Here is a 20,170-nt window from a genome sequence, read left to right as displayed (position 1 = left end):
TGTCTGTCCTCCCCCTGCATAGTATTTCTTGGATGGGAAGTGGCATTACAAAAAAAAGGTCCCTCATGTCTGAATCTGCCTGTATCTTCCCTATGTAGACTTAAACATTTTTTTTCACTATTCTGCAACCTCCCACCTACCTCACGGTTCTGTTTACCCAGTGCTGCCAGGTCTCCCGACCTCACAGGTTTGTCCAAGCCCCTACCTTCCCCAAATAGTGTATTATTTAAAGCCCAGTTTATGTCTTACCTACTTAAAAAACACCTCTCAACTCACACTGTCCTCCCCCTGTCCCGACCTTCCACGGAGTTTAATGTACCGCCCGTGCACTTCTTTGCTTAATTATTGCACTTTGTGTAGTCGACATACTGTGTCTGCCAAACCAGAGACAGTCCCTTAAGAGATGTCATGATTAATATTAGTGTTTTTAGAAACCATACAGCACTTGGCCCAACAGAAACGTACGAAATTTAGTTAAAAAGTGACTTTTCCTCCATCCTGATTACAGAGATTATATTCTGGGTTATGTTCATTTTGTTGTTATTACCGTGGTGGGGAGCACACCAAAATGGCATCGATACATCCAAAGCAGTGGTCCTCCTTCCTCCTCTGTCTTTCCTCACCCCCCCCCCCCCCCCCCCCCCCCCCCAAGACCTTGGTGCGACCCAAGCGGCAGGTGCAGCTGATCACTGGCTTCCCTTTTCTCCAGCTGTAGGTAGTTTCTCTGCCCGCTCCAGAGCGCCCCGGCGGAAGTCAGCTCCGCCCAATCATCTGATCCTGCGGGTCTTGTCTCTAGTCTGTTCTCAGAAGATGGTTCTTGGAGTGCTGGTAAAGTGAAAATAAGGTGGTGAGTTTTCCCCCAAGTAAACAGCTAAACTTAAGCGGATGCTGGCCTTTAGTCATCTAAGGTCAAGAAAGTCCCTTCTAAAAAAAAAAAGTCCCTTCTAAACAAGGCAAAGCCATCCCAGGGCTAGCCTCTGTCTTCTCCTCACCCCCAGGCCCAAACTCAATACGCTTGTGGCGCTAAAACTAGATTAGCCCCAGAGATGTTTTCACCACAGGCAAATCCTAGAATTGTTTTCAAAGGGGCGTTTGGATACCTAAGGTCCTGAATTGTCATTTCCAGCCTGAGTCATGTGCCATGTGTGTTAGTGGAAAGAGGTTATGTGGTTTTGTAGATTCCCCCCAAGAACTTGGAACCACCTGAATTCTTGCAGTTAGAGATTTTAGGTCTTCTCCCAGTCTCTGAGAGGAAAACCAGACCTCATATAATAAGAACTGAAACAGAAGAGCACAGTGAGTTTTCAGAAGCATATGTGTGACTATGCTATTTCAGGAATTGTTCCAGTATGAGATGTTTATCATAAGTTTGGTGTGACCCAGCCAAGGAGCTTAATATAACAGGGTTAAGTGAATGGTGGGAGGGGAGAGTCCCATTCTATGCCAGCTTGCATTTATTAGTAATCAGACAGGTTTGCAGATGAGACTCGCTGAGAATTTACTAAATCTGGGACTTGTGGTTTGCAAATCATTTTGATTAACAGCTGCTGTCACCTATCTTAGGACAGAAAAAAGTGTTATTATTTTATTACACTAAATATTAGTCACAAAGAGACTTAAAACAGTATAATTTGGCAAATATAAAATTTACTGGTTGTCGAAAACCATGCTCCGCCCTCGCACTAGGCTTGCTAAAGATGACTTTCCTGGGAACATCTTAGTGAACAGATGCTTCTTCTGTTTCCATGAAGAGTTTACTGGCATCTGTTAGTGAAGGGCTCTTTTGGCAAAAGGAATTTCTTGTTTATCTACATATACACACAGATATTTAAAAAAAAATTTTACATAACTTACTTAAGGGTTTTGCCTTAATTAGATCTCCAAAAACTGGGACTCAGGTGAAATATTTGCCTGAGTTTCATAATTAAGTATTGAACGATTATTAAAATATGCCTACCTGATCTAAAGTTTGGAAGCTTAATATTCAAGAAATAATTGTTAGTAAAGGGAGAAAATACTTAAATGGTTGCTAAAGGAAAGATAATTACATTGTCAACATAATCTTTTGAGTTAGAGTTTGATTCAGAAGACTTTCTTAAAGAGCTTTTGAATACCACTAAAATCTTTTTTCAAGGACACTACTTTTGTATCTTGTATAAATCTTTGCAAAGAAATTCAACTATTTCTTAGTGATTAAAGAATATGGATATTGAAAAATACAAATTATGTCCTTATGTTTGTCAATTCCTAAAGAATATGAAATACTGTCTACTGTACATAAATAGTGAATTTATTCTAACTCCTTTAGGAAGTCAGAACAACTGCAGGAGATTTCTGTAAGTCTCAGAGTGTAAATGCCTAGAGGTTAATATTGAACTCTGCAGTTACATCACTGGTGAAAATTAGATCCGTAATGAGTAAAATTACTTTAGGTAAGAAACAAATCACATTATTTTTTAAGATTTTATCCATTTGAGAGAGAGCGCACAAGTAGGGGGGAGGGGCAGAGGGAGAGGAGGAAGCAGACTCCCTGCTGAGCAGGGAGCCCTACTCAGGGCTCCATCCCGGGACCTGAGATCATGACCCAAGCCGAAGGCAAACGCTTAACTGACTGAGCCACACAGCCACCCCCAAATCACATTGTTTTATAGATGTTGCCAGGCCTCGGAGGCTTTTAATCATTGCTTTGGATCATCAGGGAGATGGTTAAAAAGTGTTGACTCGAGATTTTACTATATATAATAAAGCAATTCAGGCAATAACGAGACTCAGATTCTAGAAATAACAATGAGGTGTAGTTCAGTCAATGAGAAATAAAATGAGTGAAATAATTGGTATGGATAATCTCTAACATTATTTTAAATTCAGCTAATGTGAATCTAAATGGAAATTCCTATAGCAGATTTGTGGTCCCAGTGTTCTGTTTATAACCATGGATTTAGCAAACAATATAGCATTATGCACAGTGCATGACACATAATAGAGGCCCCTCAATTTTTCCATCCTCACTCCCAAACTAGGATAACCCCCTATTATAAGCTCCCAGAGACCCTGGCACTTTTCTTTCCCAGTGTGTAATTATATGGTTATCTCTGGGCTTTAGGGTTGCTAGATTTATCTAATAAAAATAGAAGCGGCTCAGTGAAATTTGAATTTCAGATAAACAATTTTTCAGTATGTTTTTCTTGTGCAACTTTTGTGATGTACTTATACTAAAAAATTAGCCGTTCTTTATCTGAAATTCAGATTTTTTTTTTAAGATTTTATTTATTTGAGAGAGCACAAGCAGGGGGAGTGGCAGGCAGAGGGAGAAGTGAGAAGCAGGCTCCTGGCTGAGCAGGGAGCCCAATGTGGGGCTCCATGCGGGCCTCAATCCCAGGACCCTGGGATCATGACCTGAGCCGAAGGCAGACGCTTAACCCACTGAGCCATCCAGGCGCCCCTGAAATTCAGATTTTCTTGGGCATCCTGGATTTGATGTGGCATTCCCGGTAGCTTACTTGTTCATATCTGTATGTCCTGCAGACTACAGGTCTTAGGAGAGCAGATACTCTCTGGAGCAGAGGTATTAGCACTTTCTAGGTACTTGATAAATATTGGTTGAGTGCCTAAAAGGATGAGTAGTATGGAGTACAACTGAGGTTCAGAGAATTTAAAAGCAAAAAGCATTTCCTGGGGCACCTGACTGGCTCAATCAGAGGAGCATGTGACTCTGGATCTCAGGGTTGTAAGTTAGAGCCCCACATTGGTTGTAGAGACTACAAATAATAAACTTAAAAAATAAAAAAACTTCTTCCCTTTGGGATTTCTACAAGTATACCATCTTTACACTGTAAATATTCAATCAACTAAGATAAAGAGGAAATTCCATTTAAAAGAGACTCTGAAGGTGCCTGGGTGGCTTAGTCAGTTAAGCCTCTGCCTTTGGCTCAGGTCATGATCTCAGGGTCCTGGGATCAAGCCCCGCATCAGGCTCCCTGCTCTGCAGGGAGTCTGCTTCTGCCTTTGCCTCTGCCTCTCACTCGTGTGTGCTCTCTCTCTCAAATAAATAATATCTTAAAAAATAAAAGAGACTCCAGGCAACTGATCTTGCAAATATAATTAACTTTCAGTTTTTAATTTGCAGTTAGTACTTTTTCAAAGATAGTTATTGCACAAGTTCAACTTGTATTTTTAAGTGTTATGGCAGATTGCAGCTAACCTTTTCTGTTGAGATCTAAAACTAAAAAAGGTTTGTACGGGACAGACAGGAGATGTTTCCAGGCCATATATGGAGGAGGTGCCCCAAATTTTGAAATCCTTATCATCACATCTTTTGAACTCAGACGTTCTGCTTTATATTAGAAAAGGCAAAACAAATTAATCTTGAGAACATTCATTAGTTCATGAAGAGTCAGAGTCTTAAGTATACTCTTTTTAAGGTTTAGTTCATAAACCATGGAGTGGAGGTCACTTAGGTGAGTCATGGGAGTTTAGCAAGCAGATGGTAAAAGGAGAAAACTGCCTTGGAAAAACAAATAGAAATGCATGTCTTATATACTACAAATAGAAATGCATGTCTTGTATGCTAGGAACATTAATCTGGATTAGTCACAAATGCCCACAAGGCAAAGCCTTTCCCTGTGGCTTGAATGGCCTCCCACTACAGAGTTCAACAAGGAGGGTAGACAGGATCTGAGAGTTTGAGGTTCCAGTTTTAGGGCTTCTATTAGCCTTGTGCCCAACCTGCACTTCTGTTCTCTGGCTCTTGAAGGGACAAACAGCCCTTTCATATTGAGAACACTGACAGACTCTACTTGACATGAGGAAATTCGATGGCTCCTCCGGTGTCCTCGCCACAGTCAGCCATAGATTTAAAGCATATGTGTTCACAGGTGAACTCTCTTCTGTCATTCCCACTACATCACTTCCAACCTCCCAGTGGAGCGAGGAACAGCTCCCATTTGGCCAGGGCAAATTCTGCAGATAAGGTGGTGGCTGTGAGGAGTTGAGGGTCAATACTCACGGGAGCTGGGGGACACATCTACAAGCCTGGTAATTGTGTGTATTACATATGACTGTGGCTTATCAATGATGCCAACAATAATGTATTGTGTATCTAGAAAAAAATCACATCATGGTTTTTGAATACAAGAATTAAAATTGTTTTTGAGGAAACAACATGCATACAGAGTTTAAACAATGTCTTCCAGTGATGGAAGACAAAATTTAATTAAATGACAAACATACAGTACAATTATAAAGCCTAGGAGAGTTCAGGAAGAATAGACTCCAGTGAGTATACACTGATTCCAGAATTTCCATAGAGGAATGTGTTTTAGGCTTGGCGTTGAAAAATAACCCTTGAATATATGCAAAGGAGGGTATTGTCAAGTGACAACACAAAGGTTGAGATGATCATGACTCTAATTAGTAAAGGATTCTGCTGGAGGGAACTTCATTGGCTAGAGCTGGTGGTTGTCAACTTGGAGTAAAATGAAGCCAGATTTTGAGGATTTTTGAGTACCTTCTAAATACCAGTCTTTCTAAATACTCCTTCCAATTATAGTTTTTTTTTTTAATTTCTCTACCTTTTGTTCATTTTCTCTGAGGGGATTTTTTTAAGAAAGATCTATGAATGGAAATCTTAAGGTCCTAAAAATCATCACTTTCAAACTCTGTAACTCTCCAGCTATTTGTAACTATTCAAACTATTATAACTCTTTGCCTAGGTTAATTTAAATTTTGCCAGTTGAGGCAAAATTTTGGATTTATATCCACAGGGCATATATAGTAAGTTCTCATTAGATGAGAACTAGAACAGTACTCAAATAGGAGCTGTAAGCATCCTTACCATCACCATCATATGTGACATATTATTATAAATGAAAAGCAATATGGTTAGGAGTCAGCCTCTTGAGCAGGACTGCCTGGGATCAAATCCGGCTCCAGCACTTATCTGGGGTGACTTTGGGTATGTCTCTTATTTTCTCTTTGCCTGGAAATGGAGATAATAGTAATGTCTACTTCACAAGGTTGTTTTGAGAATGAAATGAGTTGATACATATAAAGGATGTAGTACCATGCCTGGCATGTGGCAAATATTTTATATGTGTTAGCTGTGTTTATTTTCAGGAAATTCAAGTGCCAAAGTTAAACACACGGAAAGTTGTTTAAACCAATCATTTAAAGACCTCTTAATCCCTCCACACGTGATTGAGGACTAAATTGAGTTGTTAGATTATTGTCAGGACAATACTAACTTAAAAAAAAATGTCTACTTCTGCCTGCACTTTAGCCACTTCATCTGCATGATCGGAGGAAGGTCAGCAATGGCTTCTGCGAGGAAGGTCACTGACAAGCGGCATAACCCAGTGGAAAGCATTTGTAGAAAAATCAGAGCCATCCAAAAGAGAAAAGAGATTTCAGATCCAGTTCAACAAATTCTCAAGTATCAATCTAGCAGTTTTGATAGCCCACAGATTAACACCAAGAAAGATTTTGAAAAGGTACTGAAGAACATGGCAACCACTCCTATTCCCTCACCCAACACTTGTTTCTCAAGTATTGAGAAAGACGATGCCATCATTATATCTCCTCAAATAATGTCTCCAAGAATCCCATCCATTTCTCACCTCAGCTCTCCCGAGAATGCAACATACCCTATTCCTCTCACAAGTTCTGAAAACCTCTCAAGGCCAAGATCACAGAGCTCTCAGAATTACACATCTCGGGTATCACAGACCAGGAAAGGGGAGCACTTCTTTAACAAGGATTTGAAAAACTGTTGTAGTGAAAATAATTTTAGTGCATCAACACTTGACTTTGATTCAACGTCTCATAAAAACTCTGAATGTTTTACTCCTCAGGAATCACTGGCGAAAAAATTATCTCTAAATGGAGCTGGTAAATATTAATCGTTTAATGTTAGTTCTTCCAATAAAGGAATAAGCACTTTCTGAATACCTGAGTTAAAAAAAAAAAACCAATTCACATGATTAAAACTTGGATGGAAGCATCCATCTTTCCCTTTTTAAGTATGTTTCTTTTTCTCTCTTAAAGAATTTTTCATTTTTAAAAATTATTTTTAAATTTTTTAACTGATGTATAGTTGACCCATTTCAATTATGTACTTTATTAAATGCTCACCATAAGTGTAGTTAATGTCTGTCTCTGTGCAAAGTTATTACGTATTGTTGACTATATTCCCTGTGCTGTACTTTAATACCCATGACTTATTTATTTTATAACTGAAAGTTTGTACCTCTTAATCCACTTCACCTATCCTGTCACCTACCTCCCTTCTGGCATTCACCAATTTGTTCTCTGTATATTTTAGTCTATTTACTTTTTGTTTGTTTTGTTTTTTAGATTCCACACATAAGTGAAAGTAAATGGTGTCTTTCTCTGTCTGACTTATTGCACTTAGTATTATGCCCTCTAGGTCTATCCATGTTATCCTGAATGACAAGATTTTATTCTTTTTTATGGTTGAGTAATATTCCATTGGGTATATATACCACTTTATCCATTTATCAGTAGACATTTAGATCACTTCCATATCTTGGCTATTGTAAATAATGTTGCAATAAACATAGGAGTGCATGTATCTTTTCAAATTAATATTTTTGTTTTCTTTGGATAAACACCCAGAAGTGAAATTACTAGTATTTTCATTTTTAATTTTTTGAGGGACCTCCATATTGTTTTCCATGGTAGCTGTGCCAGTTTATAATCCCACCAATAGTTCATAAGGGCTCCCTTTTCTCCATATCCTTACCAACAGTTGTTATTCTTGACTTTTTGATGCTCATTCTGACTGGTGTAAGGTGATATCTCACTGTGGTTTTGTTTTGCATATCCCTAATGATTAGTGATGTCAAGCATCTTTTCATGTGTCTGTTGACCATTGGTATGTCATCTTTGGGAAAATGTCTGTTCAATTCCTCTCCCGATTTAATTGGGTTATTTGGTTTTTTGGAGTTGCTTGTTATTTCTATATCTTGGATATTAACTTCTTCTTGGATATATCATTTGCAAATATATTCTCCCATTCATTTTATTGATAGTGTATTGCCGTTTCATTTTATTGACAGTTTTCTAAGCTGAGCAAAAGCTTTTTAGTTTGATATGGTCCCAATACTTTATTTTTCCTTTTGTTTCCATGTCCTGAAGAGAAAGATTCAGAAAAATATTGCTAAGGTCACTGTTCAAGAGTTTACTGCTTGTGTTTTCTTTTAGGAGTTTTATGGTTTCATCCTTTACATTTTGATATTTAATCCATTTTAAGTTTATTTTTGTGTATGATGTAAGGAGTGGTCTAGTTCCATTCTTTTCCATGTCGTCCAGTTTTCCCAGTATTATTTATTGAAGAGACTATCTTTTCCCTACTACACGTTCATATCTCCTTTGTCATAGATTAATTGACAATAAGTGTGGGTTCATTTCTGGGCTTTCTATTCTGTTCTATTGATCTATGTGTCCGTTTTTGTGCCAGTACCATACTGTTTTGATTACTACTGCTTTGTAATATAACTTGAAATCTGGGATTGTGATGTCTTCAGCTTTGTTCTTCTTTTTCAAGATGGCATTGGCTATTTGGGGGTCTTTTGTGGTCCCATATAAATTTTAGTATTTGTTGTTCTAGTTCTGTGAAAATTTTTTTTTTTAATTTTAGGTAGTTAACATACAGTGCTATTTGTTTCTGGGGTAGAGTTCAGTGATTCATCAATTACAAACAACACCCAGTGCTCAAAACAAGTGCCCTCCTTAATACCCATCACCCATCTAATCCATCCGCTACCCACCTTCCTCCATCAACCCTCAATTTGTCTCTATAGTTAAGGAATCTCTTTTAGCTTGTTTCCCTCTCTCCTTTTTTCTTTTCCCCTTCCCATATGTTCATCTGTTTTCTTTCTTAAATTCCACATATGCGTGAGCTCATATGGTATTTGACTTTCTCTGACTGACTTATTTCACTTAGCATAATACACCCTAGCTCCATCCATGTCATTGCAAATGGCAAGATTTCATTCTTTTTGATGGCTGAATAATATTCCATTGTGTGTGTGTGTGTGTACACATACCACATCTTCTTTATCCATTCATCAGTTGCTGGATATTTGGGCTCTCTCTATAGTTTGGCTATTATTGATAATGCTGCCATAAACATTGGGGTGAAGGTATCCCTTCAAACCTGTATTTTTTGTATCCTTTGGGTAAATAAATACCTAGTACTGCAATTTCTGGGTCATTGGATAGTTCTATTTTTAACATTTTGAAGAATCTCCATACTGTTCTCCGGAGTGGCATCAGTTGACATTCCCACCAACAGTGCAAGAAAGTTCCCCTTTCTCTGCATCCTCATCAACACCTGTTGTTTCTTGTGTTGTTAAATTTAGCTATCCTGACAAGTAGTAGTATTTTGATAGAGATTGCCCTAAATGTATAGATTGCATTGGGTAGTATGGATATTTTAACAATAGTAACTCATAATCCATGAGGATGGTATATCTTTCCATTTTTTTTGGTATTGTTTTTAATTTCTTTCATCAATGTCTTATAGTTTTCAGACTACAGGTATGTCACCTCTTTTGGCTAAATTTATTTTATTTTATTCTTTTTGATACGTTTGTAAATTGGATTGTTTTCTTAATTTCTCTTTCTGTTTGTTATTGGTGTATAGAAATGCAACAGATTTCTGTATATTGATTTTGTATTTTGAGACTTTACTGAATTCATTTATACTTCTAAGAGTTTTTGCTGTAGTCTTTAGTGTTTTCTATATATAATATGTCATCTGGAAATAGTGACAGTTTTACTTCTTCCTTACCAATCTGGATGACTTTTATTTCTTTTTCTTATCTGATGGCTGTGGGTAGGACTTTCAGTACTGTGTTGAATAAAAGTGGTGAGAGTGGACATCCTTGTCTTGTTCCTGATCTTAGAGGAAAAGCTCTCAGTTTTTCACCATTGACTATGATGTTAGCTGTGGGTTCTTCATATAAGGCCTTTATTATGTTGAGATATGTTCCCTCTAAACCTCCTTTGTTGAGGCTTTTTTTATCATGAACGATGTACTTTGTCAAATGCTTTTCCTGCATCTATTGAGATAGTCGTATGGTTTTTCTTCTTCATTTTGTTAATATGATGTATCACATGGATTGATTGATGCATATAGAATCATCCTTGCATCCATGAAATAAATCCCACTTGATTGTAGTGAATGATCCTCTTAATGTACTATTGAGTTCAATTTGCTAGTATTTTGTTGCGGATTTTTGCAACTATGTTCATCAGAAACACTAGTCTGTAGTTTCCTTTTTTGTAGTGTCTTTCTGATTTTGGTGTTAGGGTAATGCAGGCCTCATAGAAGGAACTGGAAGCTTTCTGCTCTCTTACATTCTTTGGAATAGTTTGCGAAGAGTAGGTATTAACTCTTCTTTAAATGTTTGGTAGAATTCAATTGTGAAGCCATATGCTCCTGGACTTTTGTTTGTTGGGAGTTTTTGATTACTGGTTCAATTTCAATACTAGTAAGTATTCTGTTCAGATTTTCTATTTCTTCCTGATTCAGTTTTGGGAGATTGTATGTTTCTAGGAATTTATCTATTTTTTCTAGGTTGCCCAATTTGTTGGTATACAACATTTTGCAGTAGTCTCATAATCCTTTGTATTTCTGTGGTATTGGTTGTAACTTCTGTTTCATTTCTGATGTTATCTGAGTCCTGGATTCTTTTTCTTAAGATTTTATTTATTTGTTTGACAGGAGAGAGAGAGAGAGTGAGAGAGGGAACACAAGCAGAGGGAGTGGGAGAGGGAGAAGCAGGCTTTCTGCTGAGCAGGGAGCCCGATGTGGGCTTGATCTCAGGACGCTGGGACCATGACCTGAGCTGAAGGCAGACGCTTAATGACTGAGCCACCCAGGCACCCCCCCCCTTTCTTTTCTTTTTTGATAAGTCTGGCTAAAAGTTTATTGGTTTTCATTTATCTTTTCAAAGAACCCAGCTCTTAGTTTCATTGATCTTTCCTATTGTGGGGTTTTTTTTTTTTTTCAGTTTCTATTTCATTTATTTTCCTTCTTCCTCTGCTTCTATTTCTTTTCTCCTACTAACTTTGGACTTTGTTTTTTCTTTTTCTAATTCCTTTAGATATAAAGTTAGATTGTTTATTTGAAGTTTTTCTTGTTCTTGAAGTAGGCCTATATTGCTATCAACTTCCATCTTAGAACGGTTTTTGTAAGTCCCAAAGATTTTTGAACCAACAAAGATTTTGTGCTTCCAATTTCATTTGTCTCCACGTACTCCTTGATTTCTTCTTTGATTTCCTCATTGACCCTTAGGTTGTATACTAGCATGTTGTTTAGCCTCTACGTGTTTTGTGGTTTTTTCCAGTTTTTTTCTTGTAATTGATTTCTAGTTTCATAGTACTGTGGTTGAAAAAGATGTTTGATCTTCTTAAATTTACTGGTACTTATTTTATGGCCTAATGAAATCTGTTTTGGAAAATATTCCATGTGCACTTGAATGTGTACTTTGTTGTTTTTGAATGGAATATTCTGTATCTATCTGTTAAGTCCATCTGATATAATGTGTCATTTAAAGCCACTGTTTCCTTATTAATTTTCTGTCTGGATGATCTATCTGTTGATGTACATGAGGTGCTAAAGTCCCCTACTGTTATTGTTCAGTTTCTTTCTTTATATCTGTTAATAGTTGGCTTTTTGTATTTAGGTGCCCTGTGTTGGGTGCATAGGTATTTACAATTGTTATATCCTCTTATTGGATTCATCCCTTTATAATTATGTAAATGGCCTTCATTTTTTTGTTTCAGTCTGTGTTTTAAAGTGTACTTTGTCTAAGTATTGCTACCCCAGCTTTTTTTTTCCATTTGCATGAAATATCTTTTTCCATTCTTTCATTTTCAGTCTTTATGATTTTAGTTTAGGGTCTCTTGTAGACAGCGTATAGATGAGTCTTGTTTTTTTTTAATCTACTTAGTCACCCTATGTCTTTTGATTGGAGCATTTAATCTATTTACATTTAAAGTAATTATTGATAGGTATGTACTTATTGCCATTGTGTTAATTATTTTCTGTTTTTGTAGCTATTCTCTGTTCCTTTCTCCTTCTCTTAGTCATTTCTCACAGGGAAGAGAATTTCTTTAGTGTGCTTGGATTTCTTTCTCTTTATTTTTTATGTATTTATTACAGGTTTTTGGCTTGTGGTTACCACGAGGTTCATATATAACATCTACGTATATAGTCATCTGTTAAGTTGATGGTCACTGAAGTTCAAACACATTTTAAAAGAACCACAGTTTTACTCCCCCCTCTACATTTTATGTATATGATGTCATATTGGGTAGCCCTTCACTAATTTTTGGAGGTGTAATTGATTTTACCACTTTTGTCTTTTAACCTTTATACTAGCTTTATAAGTGATTGATCTAGTATCTTTACTCTGTTTGCTTTTACCAGTGAAATTTTTCCTTTTATAATTTTCTTATATCTAGTTATGACTTCTCTTTTTTCACTTAATTAAGTCCCTTTAACATTTCTTATAAGGCTGGCTTAGTAGTGAGGAAGTCCTTTAACTTTTGTCTGGAAACTCTCTCTTTCAATTCTGAATGATAACCTTGCCATGTAGAGTATTCTTGGTTGTATTTTTCCCCCCTTTCAGCACTTTGATTATATTGTGCCACTCTCCTTTGGCCTGCAGTGTTTCTGCTGAAAAATCAGCTGATAGTCCTATGGGGTGTCCCTTGTACCTGTTAACTCCCCCTCTTGCAGCTTTTAAGATTTTATCTTTAATTTTTGCTATTTTAATTATTATGTGTCTTGTCAGTCTTCTTGGGTTCATCTCGTTTGGGGCTCTCTGTGATTCCCGAACCTGGATGTCTGTGTCCTTCCTAAGGACAGGGAAGTGTTCAGCTATTATTTCCTCTAATTTGTTTTCTGCCCCCTTCTCTCTCCTGCTTCTGGGATCCCTATAATGTGAAAGTTGTTATGCTTGATGTTTTCCAAGAACTTCCTTAACCTGTCCTCATTTTTTGAAGTTCTTTTTTCTGTTCAGCTTAGTTGCTTTTCACTACTTTGTCTTCCAGATCACTGATCTATTCTCCTGCATCATCAAATCTGCTATTGATTCCCTCTACTGTATTTTTCACATCAGTTTTTATATTCTTCAGATCTGGCTGATTCTTTTTTATATTTTCTATCTCTTTGTTAAGGTTCTCACTGAATTTATCAAGTCTGGCAAGCATCTAATGACTGTTACTTTGAACTCTTTATGAGGTAGATTGCTTATTTCCATTTCATTTAGCTCTTTTTCTGGGGGTTTGTCTTGTTCTTTCATGTGGTTCATAGTCCTCTGTCCCTTCATTTTGTCTGACTCTATTCATTACTATGTATTAGGTCAGCTGTCTTCTAGTCTTGAAAGGAGTGGCCTTATGTAGAACATGTCCTGTGAGGCCCAGTAGCAACCCCCCCCCCAGCCCACAAAACCAGGTGTTCCAGAGGTGTCCCTTGTGAGGCCTATGTGTGCATTCCTCTTATGACTGGGTCATGAACTGCTACTGGTCCTCTGGTGGGCAGGACCAGCCCTTAGCCCAGCTGTCTGCAAGATGGGCGGCAGGGCTTGCTCCCAGCACAGCTGAATGAAAGCTGTGATGTGATGGATACAACCTGATCTGGGAGTAAGGATGGCTATTTAGGTGTTGGTTATTTCTTTATAATTTTTTATGCCTATTTTGCATAATTTACCAGTGTCTTGAGTAATTTTTTTGAGCTTACCAACTGGTTTACCAGCTCCAATCATTGGAACTTCTTACATGTCATCAGTGATCCCTACTAGAAATATATACCTCAAATTTATAAAATCAAGATACAAAATTTAGCTCAAAATTGTTAATTTTAGAGTATGTAAAAGTTACTATCCTTACAAGATTTAGAGTCACTCCCAAACATAGCCAATGAAAGAACTGACAACCTGCATGCCCCAAGCAGAAAGAAAGCCAAGCCACATTCTTAGTGAGGCAGGCCGGCTGAGTCCCAGAACCCAGGGGGCGGTTGCAATGGACCAGCCAGGACCCTTCCTTGGCTTCACGCAGAACAGAAATCAAATGTGAGCCAGAGAAAGTGGAAACAGAGTTTTTTGAATAGTGTGACAGACAGATAATAGCAGACGGAGTGTCTGGGAGACTCAGAAAGGAGTGAAGAATGAGTCTCATCATTGTTAGGTGTTTGTATTAGGAGAGTCTAGGTACATGTTCCTCCAGGAATCCAGGGTAGGGTACAGTCAAAGGCAAGCGTCAGGTGAACAAGAGGTGTTATTCCATAAATTACTGAAGATAAGTGTATTGATGCCAGCACCAGCTGAGGTTTGTTTGAAGCTAATGTCCTGGGACATGTTTAGGATCTGACTTTTCTTATGTGTTATCAGGTGTTTGGGGCCTAGGACAAAACTCAGTGATTAACTTGCTGTCCTCTGCCTGTTGCAGGATCATTGAGTGGGCAGAAAGAGCTGAACTTTTACTGTATGAAGCTGGTGGTTGGTTATATGCTTAGTGCTCAAAGGAGAGGGGCCATGCAGGGAGTATTAGATCATAAATGTTTTCTTTCAGTTTCTACTCATAAAACTACTTTTGCAAGATTTCTCTGGTGCTTATCATTGAGCTTGATATTAACTATTAGTGAGAAGTACAGGTGGTCATAAGACCCTTTAAGAATGTAGCAACCAGCACGTATTGGATCCTTATTGGAACGATGCAGGCTATAGGTCAGCCTTCTGGGCTAAACGCGAACATTTTTCTGCTTCTATCCCTCATCACCCCTTGAAGTGGGAAGATAGCTTCTTTGGCTTGTTCAGAGACAAAATATGGAACATGAGTCAATAGGGCCTAGCAGAAAAACAGCAGAGATGGAGACTTTCTAAAATGGAATCCCTTCAGCTTTCCTACCTCCTTAAGACCTAAAACGATACAAGCAAGAAGGAAATAGTTAATTCTAGGAGATAAAGGATCAATAACCAATGGGTCTGGATTTGGGAAGGAAAGAATGATGTGAATTTTTATTTCCATCTTTAGACTGGGCTGAGGAACAAATCTATTTACAAAACTCTTGAGGATCCTCTCTGGGTTTAGGAAATTCTTTAACTAAGACCCTTAGTTCAGACTTTGACCAAGGAGTGAAAGATGCCTGATGAGGATCTCTGGTGGTCCTGAATGGTCTTATTTTTAAAGATTTTATTTATTTGACAGCTAAAGAGGGAGAGAGCACAAGCAGGAGGAGTGGCAGAGGGAGAAGCAGGCTCCCTGCCGAGCAGGGAGCCCAATGCGGGGCTCGATCCCAGAACCATGGGATCATGACCTGGGCCGAAGGCAGTCGCTTAACCAGCTGAGCCACCCACGTGCCCTTGGATGGTCTTATTTTTAAAAGTACCTGTTTAATAGTCTCTTTAGCGTGGAAAGACAATTCAGAAAGAGGGTAACGAGAATGAATGCTCAAAGGATAGAGGGGAGCATTAGGAGTTACATCAGTCTTATAGTCTTATTTTAGCTACATTGTCTCTTTTTCATTAGCTTTTTGTAATGAATCAGTGGAACTACTTTGGAATTTTGAAACTTTTTGGAGGCTTCTGCATGCCAGTTACAACAGGTATCCCATTCTGTTTAATTTGGGAACCCTTGCTTTCAAGTGCACTTCTTAAATGATCTTACCTAATTAGAACAGTTCCCCATACTGGCCATTGTATTTCTAGGTTGTAATACCCTTGAGGGCTGGGAGCAGTTTGGTAGGACCCTAGCTGCAAATGGAGTTAACCCACGTTTCTTCTATTCAGTCATATCTACCTGCAAATGAAGTGAAACTCACATTTCTGTCTGGCCTTATTTTGAGGCCCCCAACCTGACAGTTACCAAGCCAAGTTCCACAGGACACAAAACAAGTTTAGTGAGATTTTGCTGTTTTTGCTAGATAACTGAGATTTCTGGAACTATAGTTCTTAGACACAAAATAAGCAGGTGTGTAAGAAGGTGGCATGCATGACTCTTAGCATTTAAGAATCCCATTAGCTACCTGCAAGGATATTTAAAAAATAAATAAATAAATCCCATTACCTAAGACTGTGGGTTTCTCAGAGCCAGACTATACCTAAAAGGGATGTGCCACAGGGTTGGGGTTTGTGTATGTTTTATAGTGTACCTTGTTGCATGGAAATTTCCTTGCAGTTGGTGGGTGACCTAAAGTCAATCTAACACATTCTGTGGCCAACTTATCTTGTCATGGGATTCTTCTTGAGGTGACTAGTGCTCTAACAGCCTTTAAATGCTCAAACTATGCCTACCAACTTTTGCAGCTTTTTGGCCTCCAAGATCCCTGCAAACAAACCTGTCCGCCTTAATGTATCAGTAGCAACCTAGAGATGTTACTGTAGCCTGGCCACAAGAAGGCCCTGTATGCACCACCAATTCCTGTGGAAACTTGAAGTTTTCCACTATGGGAATTGTGGTCTGAAAGGCTAAGGGCTTGGTTCCAGGCAGACCCTTCTGCCAGCTCAGTTGGGCTCTGGGCAGAACCACCAGCTCCACTGGGCTCTGGGCAAATATGCCAGGTCAGTTGAACTTAGGACATCACTGTCTGCCCCCACAAGCTGACCTGCCCTGTAAAGGAAAGCCAATTAGATTGAGAGCTCAAATACAACAGAGCAGAGCTCAGAACTGAGAGGAATTTACCCACAGCCCTTGGAAATGACAAGAAAAACAGAGAACTCAAAGAGTTCATGGGTACCATGGCTGTGTGTCTCATCATCCCCAAATGTTGCTGGAAGTTCACTTTGGATCCTTTTGCTGCCACCAAATCTGTTAAAAAACAAAATTCAACTGAGTAAATTTGAAGGTCTAATTGGCTTTATTAAATGATTTATGAATCAGGCAGCATCCCATCTAGCAAGTAGGAAGGAATTCGGAGGTGTACAAAATAGAAGGTTTTTATAAGGACAGTGGAACAAGAACATTATTAGCAGAAGAAAAGGATTTTTCCAGGCAAAATGGCTTTCCCTTAGAGGGAATAGTGGGAAGGATTTGGGAGGGATTGGGGTGGAGGATGGTGGTGTCTTACCATGCGGATTCTTCCTTTAGGGACAGAGAGGGCCCATGAAGCAGATTTGTTGGTACCCATCAGAAAATTCCCCATTGACCAGTTGAAACTACATTTCTGGGGGATTGAAACTGCAGTTAGATTACGTACTGAGCTCTGGTTTGGGACTTAGCCTAAGGGACACTAATTTGGGCCTGTGGTTTTCTTTTTAATAAGGCCTACCTCTGTTCTTTCATTAGGTGGTGCAAATGGTGATATTCTATCATTCCTTCCTAATTTCTCAGCTGGAATAACTGATGAAAAGAAACTCCTTCCTGCTACATCACCTACCTGGCTATCCTAGGTCTTCTTTCCCGAAGGAGAAGCAAGATAAAAGCCTGATTGTGTTTCTGATCACTCAAGAGTAGGTTGGGGATATTGTGCCTTCTTACCCCTGTACATTGGTGCATATTTCCTATAAACAAGGACATTTGCTTGCCTGAATATGGAACAGTGATCAAGATCAGGATGTTTAATATTATTGCAATACTATGATTTAATTCAAAGTTTGATGTTCAAATATTCTCAGTTGTTGTCCCAATCATATACTTTACAGCTTTTTTGTTTTCTGGACCAGGTTCCAATTCAGTTCACACCTTGTATTTAGTTGTCACAGCTCTTTAGTTTTCTTACATCTGGAGAGTTTCTCACTTCCTTGTCTTTCATGACCTTGAAATTTTTGAAGAATATAGGCTAGTTACTTTGTAGAATGTCCAGTATTTTCTCTTGAGTATTCAAGTTATACATTTTCACAGGCACACTACAGAAGTGATGTTGTATTCTTCTCAGTACAATATATCAGGATTTTAAAACTTGATCACTTGATTGGTGTAGCGTCTGCCAAATTTCCCCATTGCAAAGTTACTATTGTTCCTTTGTAATTAATAAATAATTTATGGGAAGATATTTTGAGTCTATGTAAATCTCCCATTCCTCATCAGATTTTCATTCACTAGTGTTAGCATCTGTGCTATTGTGCTTTATAATAAGAAATACATATTTGATCTTTGTCCCATTTCTGGCCCTGAGCTCCTAAAACATAAGGAATTTCTTAAATGATGAGAGCAATAAAGGTGTCTTTTGTTATGTTAATGAGGTGACTTTTGGGCCTCACCTAAGGACAGGGGGCTGGTTGCTAGAGGAGACAACTGCAGGATTAGAAGGTTGGAACTTTAAGCTATTCTTCCCTGACCTCAGGATGGGGGAGGGGCTGGATATTGAGTTTAATGATTTAAACAATCTTGCCTATATAATAAAGCCTCCACAAAAACCCAAAAGGAGATGGTTTGGAGAACATCCAAGTTGTTGAACATGTGAAGATTTGGAGAGAGTGGTGTGCCGGGGAGAGGGCATAGAAGCTCTGTGCCCCCTCCCCACACCTTGCCTTGTGCATCTCTTCCATCTGGGTGTTCCTGAGTTATAACCTTCTATAATTAACTGTGGATCTAGTGAGCACAATGTTTCCCTGAGTTTTGTGAGCCACTCTAGCAAACCAAAGGAGGGGTTCATGGGAACACCCAATCTATAGCAGGTCAGTCAGAAACACAGGTGATGTCCTAGACTTGGAATTGGCATCTGAAGGTTGTAGGGGTGGGTCTTATGGGATCTGACACCATCACCAGGCAGAGAGTGTCCAAATTGAATTGAATTGTAAGACACCCAGCTGGTATCCAAGAATTGCTTGAATGTGTGTGGGGGGGAGAAAAAAAATCTCCACATTGGAATTTGTGATTAGAAACATGGCATCCACTGGTATTTCTTGCCTAAATCAATTACTACTATAATTGTTGCCAAATAGAAATATTTTTTATCTCCATCATTCTTTCTATATTTCTTGTCAATCTACTGTAAGGGTTTTACCTTCTTCCTAATTAATAAATTAATATCACAATGAATTCTGGATTCTTCTTATATCCAGTGGTTTATAATCTATTACTATCATTATTTATTTTGAAGCTCAAATTGTCCCAGAGTTGGCTAGCAGGATATTATTTAAGGTGGCTTCTATATCTGTTTGGTATGTTCCCATCTTTCTTTGAGCATTTAATTACTTCCTGGTAATAGCCAGATGTCCCAGGTACTAATACTTTCGACATGTCCTCGTTGTTTTTAATAGCTTATTTTCCCTGGTATTATAAAAGTCTCTAGGCTTGTCTTATACATTTCCTGCCCCAACCTTGGAATCATCTATTTCTTCAAGTATCCATGGCTCTTTTTCATGGGAAATAATAGAGGCTACAATCTGGAGGCAAGGAGTTGTTGTTATTTATGGGCCTTTTCAGTAGTCAGATCTAGGGAGTACTTAAATTTTTTGAAGATAACATACATTATAAGTTCAGCAACTTTATCCAATGCAAATTTAGTATTATAGGGGTTTTACTTGTCTCTTCTGTATCTCTATTTCCTTTCTCACCTATAGAAAATCCTGGTCCTCAATGACACCAATATAAATGCTCATTTGTTTTATTCTTCAATATATACACAACACTTTAATAATACCCAAACTACTTGTATTATTTTTCTGTTGCTGAATTTCCACAAACTTGGTGGCCTAGAACAATACACATTTATTACCCCATACCTTCTGTGGACCAGGAGTCCATGCACAGCTTAGTGGGATCCTTGGCTAAGGAAATCACAAAGTTGCAGTCAAGGTGTTGGCCAGGGCAGCTGTGTTATCTGTGGCTCAACAGGGGACTGACCTGCTTTGGGAAGCAGAATTTAGTTGTTTGTGGTTATAGGACTGAGGGTTTCAGATTCTTGCTGTCAGCTAGGGGTGTCCCTGAGTTTCTTGACAGTTGGGCCTCTCAGCATAGGAAGCCCATAACATGGCATCTTGCTTCTTCAAAGCCAGCAGGAGAATTAGTGACTCCAGCCAAGTCAAGAGTTGTGATCTTATGTACCTTAATCATATAATCACATACAGGTATATCCCATCACCTTTGCAATGTTCTATTGGTTAGACGCAAGACATAGGTCCTGCCCATACTCAAGGGGAGGAAACTACACAAGGGTGTAAACATTAGGCGGCAGAGATCAAAAGGGACACCCTGGATT

General features: G+C 38.5%; 1 protein-coding gene and 1 long non-coding RNA gene across 2 annotated transcripts in view; one reads left to right on the top strand and one right to left on the bottom strand.

The window, feature by feature from the left end:
• Window positions 1-822: 822 nt before the first annotated feature.
• Window positions 823-20,170, top strand: part of LOC112830021 (inositol 1,4,5-triphosphate receptor associated 2) — a 45,268-nt gene continuing 25,920 nt past the window's right edge. Inside the window, exon 1 of the mRNA XM_073877842.1 lies at window positions 823-847. The gene's annotated coding sequence lies outside the window, so the exon portion shown is untranslated. The remainder of the gene's footprint in view (window positions 848-20,170) is intronic.
• Window positions 14,139-18,180, bottom strand: LOC141370156 (uncharacterized). The gene is made up of 4 exons (XR_012373971.1): window positions 17,710-18,180; window positions 17,405-17,528; window positions 16,766-16,836; window positions 14,139-14,948 (listed from the first exon to the last, which is right to left on the bottom strand). It is a non-coding gene; the product is annotated as an uncharacterized lncRNA (long non-coding RNA).

Source organism: Callorhinus ursinus, unplaced genomic scaffold (genome assembly GCF_003265705.2).
Source record: "Callorhinus ursinus isolate GAN/ISIS: 27379988/994484 unplaced genomic scaffold, GSC_fseal_2.0 scaffold27, whole genome shotgun sequence".
Classification (NCBI taxonomy): Eukaryota; Metazoa; Chordata; class Mammalia; order Carnivora; family Otariidae; genus Callorhinus; species Callorhinus ursinus.
Note: the sequence above shows the minus strand (reverse complement) of the source record. Positions and strands in the feature narration are given on the sequence as shown.